The following is a 5,647-nucleotide window of genomic DNA, read 5'->3' on the forward strand; positions in this document are numbered from 1 at the left end:
TAGCATACCCCCAAATGCCATTAGCTTATGATGACGGAAATTTCTCATTCACTTTGCAATTCAATGCTGATATTCCTGTGCAAAGAGTTGCTTTCTATCATGTAGTAATTCAGGGATCCAGGAACTGCCTACTTTGTAGGTCTTCTACCCCCCAGGGCTTCATGGTCCTCTGCACCCAGCCAGTAGAAAAAGAAAGAATATGGAAAGGGCATATCTATTTTTTAAAAGGTTTGCCTTAGAAGTAACACATTATTTCCACCACTTTTCCACTGCATTTTGCTTGACTACTACCACCTAAGGATTTGCTGCCATCACTCTTTCTCCCAGGTCTCCTAGTTCATAAAAGTTATTCTTTTGTCCCACTTCCCATTAGGAAATTAAGAACACAGGCACTGAGGATTGAGCAGGAAAGTGAGGAAAAGGTAGGTGGAAGTCACTTATTGATTCTAGGAATCAAGTCATTGATGATCTAACATCAGTACAATTGCAGGGAAAAGGGTGAGCTGGGAGCCACTGGTCCTACATCTTTATCCCATTGGCATCTCTTCCCTTAACTTGCTGGGTAAACTTGGAAAAACATTTGTGCTCTTTGAGCCTGTATTTTTGTAGTTACAAAATAAGGGAACTGTACTAGGGACTACCTCATAAACCATAATTTGAGATTAAATTACTACTTAAGGCTGCATTAAGTAATAACCTCATGGTCCTGCCAATGGTAAATGTATGCTTTCCCTTACTGTTCTTGAAATATTAAAAACAACTCAGAGACTTTATTAGTAGTAGTACTACTACCACTACAACTATTACTACAATTTGAGTTAAAATGGCTCTATTGAGCACTTACTATATTCCATACATTCAGCTCAGTGAAATGTATATCAAGCTCAATCAGCCATAAGTAGCACAACTGAGAGACATCCCGAGCCAACTCTGAAACCATAACTCCTCATGGCTGGATTATACTAGACTCACAGACCACTGTAGGGAACCAATGGATAAGAAGAATTATCATTAGGTGGTTCTACCATATCTGTGTATCTGTGAACTCAGACCAAAGAGTAAAAAATCACTCTGGTTGATTCCACCAAGTGCCCTGCTTCAGTTTGAATACTTAGTTTCCTTATTTAAAAAATGAAATTTATATAACTTACCCTACCTCCTTCAAATGCCTTAAGTACCAATTAAGCCACTGCTCCAAAGCAGTAAAAGCTCAACTTCTGAGAATTAACTGTATGAACATAAGGTAATGGAGCCAACTCAGTTATCCATGGCAAGAGATGACAAGGAAAAGTAAGGCTAAATTAAATATACAGGTGTCTCCAAACCACATTTTTGCCATTCACCTAAGCTCTTAACCAGTGCTAATAAGCTGCAAAATAAATAGATTTGAATTTTATCCCTTTACCTCTCCACCGCCTACTCTTGTCTGTTTTAAGTGCTAATGGGCAGTCAGCCACCCTTTAAAAGGCAGGAAAAGCAAGGGCTGGACTGTGCAATCAATAGACTGGATAATTAGCCCCTGAGTAATTGAGAGTTAACTGTCTTATATTAACTTCACCCCATTACTCCCAGAATATGAACAAGCCAGAGCCAGTTGGACATGAATATGAGAGAGCAAAAGAAAAAAGAAGGGTATTAAAGAACACAGTTCTTTACCTTGGGGTTATCACATGATATGTGAACTCTAATGACACAAAACCAAATGACAACGGCAGCCTTGCAAGGTAACTCCAAACATGACAAGATGGCCCATGAGAACTGTAAGGGAGTTGTTTCCCCTCAGCACCAAATTCTTTTTCTCTTTTCTTGCTACAACAAAAGACTCACTCCAGGCTTTGGCTGTGTTCCCAAAAGACTGGGTAATTAAGCAGGTAAGATTTCCAAGGAGAAATAAATATTTTCCAGTTACTAGACACTGTCATTGGGCTTTGATTCAAATGTGTATAATTCCTGAACAGAAAACATAATGAAAGGAATGTTTCACAAATTAATATAAAGCCCAAAGGCATACCTGGCAGTCTTTTACATGAAATCATTGTCTATCATAAGCCAGGAATGTCAACCGAGTACCCATCTTGGAAAATGTTTTTCTCCTTGTAGTATTAGCACTGGTTTTACAGAAGGAAAACTCAACTTGAAGAAAAATACTTATAAAATACAACCTAAGCCTATTTTTTCTAGGTGTGAAGGCATTTAAAAAAAATAATGATATTGGTTTCAGCATTATCAGTGAAAATGGTGGCTCTTATTCAGAGATTGAGAAGATAAAGAGAAGGCTTCAATGAAATGCATAATTTCATAGAGTGACTAATTCAAATTAGAGGTTTGGAGATAGATGCTGGGCTCTAGGACCAGAATTCCAAACTACTATTCTCTAAAAATAATGTGCAACTCTGAAAAGTAAAATGGCTTAAGAAGCTGAGGAAATTCCCCCCAAATATAATTTTAACTATGCAATGAGAATGAGTCAAGCACAGGTTGAATGAACAATTTTAGGATGTTGGAAAATGACTGAGTCATCAGTGGGAAGAATGAACAAATTTTTTCCCTTACAGTGGCAACAGGTTTAGGGTGATCATCCTACACTCTCTTGTCTGTTCTCCCTATAGCAAAAAATAAAATAATGGTTTAACCAGGCAATGGGGATATGCTTAGTGTGATCACAGTTTATATGAAATTGACTTAGGAAATTTGAAATAATGTGATAAAAAATATATTTATAAATCTCATTTTATGCAAAATAGAAAATAACATGAATATCAAAGAATTAAACACATCAAGAATTGCTTAATTTCTAAGACAATGGTGAGCTGGCTGAATTTTAAATTCATCTGAATCAGTAAATACTCCTATTATGTGAGCAACACATTTTTATGTTTTGCATATAATTCAGGGTGCATATTATGTCATCATTTTAATGTTCACCGTCAGCCTGATTTAAAATCTTTTTACAGTCTTTATTTTGCAAATGATTAAGTGGCCATAATGGTGCTTAGTGCCAGAGGAAAAAAAATCCCAAAATCAATAATTTGGTAGTAAAATTTTGAGGCAATAAAATATTGAGATAAAGGCTGTGCCTGTTATCAACTTATTGTCTGTTGGATTCAAATACATCCTTCATTTCCTGCTCAATGAAAACCAGAAGGACCCTTTAAGTATTTTTTCCTTTGCTAGTTGGCATGATGTTAAGCTTTGTCAAGAGGGTGCAGGAAGGACACTGCATGAGAAAAGGGCTTTCCTTCTGGGTTCTGGTGTGCTCCTAGGCAGGCTCCTGCAACACAGGCAGCTTCTCCTGTAGCACATACTTGCACTGGCAGCACAGAAGCTTCCCTAGCACCTGGCTCCTATCATGTATATGTGTGGTAGTAGCTGCACCCAGAAGCCAGAAGTTTCCCCAGTCATCTGCCTCAGGCAGTTTTGTAACCGTGGACATCATGGTGAGCACCTTCCCCAGCACTCTCAGAGGTAGACTTCTGACAAGTTCTAAAGGGCAGATTTCTAGCAAATTCTACCAGAGCAGCAACACAATGATTTATCTGCCATCCAGCAAGCTACATCTGTGCCATCTCTTTCAAGTTCTGCATCTCAGGCTTGGAGAGGAAATTCTTCCTTGGGTCCTTTATCTTATCCCTAGGGATAGGGGTTGTTCTTTGTATCAACTGATTCTACATTCTTCGGAATTTGCTATTATTAGCCAACTCCTAGTAACTATAATCCCCTTTATAGCTAATAATTCCTTATTATAACTTTCCTTGTTCAAATCACTTTGTGGATTCTGTCTTCCAAATGGACTCTGACTGATACAAACTATGACAGAACCACTGTGATTCTGCATAATGTTAATATTAAAGAGATCACTGTAAATATCTTAGAGAAAATTCTGAGAAAAGAAAAACAATTTTTAAAATATGCTAGAAATGTGAATATTTGTGCATTGGAAGGAGGCATCCACTGTTTATATTTATTCTTCTAAGAAATTCTCTTGAATTAGGATAATTTTAAATTATGCTAGGTCTTCAGGAACCCCTCCCTTATATGTGACTGTTCCATACACACACAAAAGCTTTCTAAAATGTCGTTGATGTCTTACGCAAGACACAATCTCACTAAGTGTTGAGTCTACAATTTATGCATAAATATAATGTTTTATAACTGCAAATATGAAACCACACACTGACCAAAATTGCAGAATGTTTAAAAATATTTTGAAATTGCAATGAGGTATGACTTTGTTCTCAAAGCAACATTCTTTTATGCATCTCTTACCAGAACCTGCATCATGCTGATCCTGTCTGTTCAGTCAAGTATCTTTTTCCTTGCACTGAAAAGGAGTCACAGGGGGAATAAACTACTAGGCAGAATGGATTCGCATCCAGCTTGCAGACCACTGCGAATATTTATAGAGTATTTGAGTATCATTAGCTGAGTCTTTTTCTCAAAGCACTGTTTTTTTTTAATATGTGATCAGAATAATACCTGAGAAAAGAAAAGTCTGTGTGTGTATGTGTTTGTACACGGACATATATGTACATGTGCTCACATCTGTGTAACTTGCCCACTGGCATTTTTCCTATGGTATTCTCAGTCTCCTTCTTAGGCCCAGTTCTGTCTTTCATCTCTCATTTTAGGTATCTTACAAAGTCTAGAACTAGACCTTTCTCTTGAAACATGAGAAATGGAAGCAGAGTTCACTTTATGAAAACAAGACAGGATCCTTCAAGAGAAATCAAGAAATACAGATAAGCAGTGCTTGCTTCGGCAGCACCTATACTAAAATTGGAACGATACAAAGAAGATTAGCATGGCCCCTGTGCAAAGAAATACAGATAAGCAAGTCTATAACTAATACCCATAATTCCTCTAACTTATCCAGAGTCAATTTCTGTTACCACCTTGTATACACATACACATGTATGCACATTCACATATGAAAATCACATTCTCCAGGATATTTTTCTTAATATGAAATATTTGCATTTACTGTTTTGTAACAGATTTTTCCAATTAGTCCACTTGTATTATATTTTATATTCAGTACCACAACATTTCAGTATCAAAAAGAGTACAAGGTAATATTAAATAACTAAAAGAGGAATATGAAATACAAAAGAATTACTTCTTTTTAAGTCTGAAAAAACCCTCGAACTAGGAATATTTATTTCTAACAAAGCATTGTTGACCAAACAAATTGCTTTTGGCTAAGTCCCCTTCTTTTGGAGGAAAACAGCACTGTTTTTAATAATTAGAATTATTGAAATGCAACTAAAAATGCATGAAGTATGTCCAAATATATCAGAAATAATGGTCAGATCAAAAGTTTAAGGTTCAAAAGACTGGTATCTAGAATAGGAAACATTGAAGCAGATCAGGCCAGTTGGTTCTCACTAAATTTTATATTTTATTTCCATGCCCAAAAAGAAAAAGTTGATAAGCTGTCTCAAAGTCAGTTATGAAAAATCACTCTCTCTTTCACACAAGTTGGTCAAAACGAACTTCACAAATCAAGTAACTTAGTGAATTAAACGTTTGCCACAGGATCAACACATACTTTCTCAGGCAGTGTGTGTGTGCACACATGTCTGTATCTTAATTGTAGGAAAAAAGCACTGTCTAAAATACCTCAAGTAGGGACTTCCCTGGTGGTGCA

At 36.6% G+C, this 5,647-nt stretch overlaps 1 non-coding gene across 1 annotated transcript; it reads left to right on the plus strand.

The window, feature by feature from the left end:
• The first annotated feature begins 4,746 nt into the window (after positions 1–4,746).
• On the plus strand, positions 4,747–4,857 carry LOC113617753 (U6 spliceosomal RNA). The gene has a single exon (XR_003431761.1). It is a non-coding gene; the product is annotated as a U6 spliceosomal RNA (small nuclear RNA).
• The last annotated feature ends 790 nt before the right edge of the window (positions 4,858–5,647 follow it).

The sequence above is a fragment of the Aethalodelphis obliquidens genome, unplaced genomic scaffold, assembly GCF_003676395.1.
Source record: "Aethalodelphis obliquidens isolate GAN/ISIS:26980383/991018 unplaced genomic scaffold, ASM367639v1 scaffold4, whole genome shotgun sequence".
NCBI classification, from domain to species: Eukaryota; Metazoa; Chordata; class Mammalia; order Artiodactyla; family Delphinidae; genus Aethalodelphis; species Aethalodelphis obliquidens.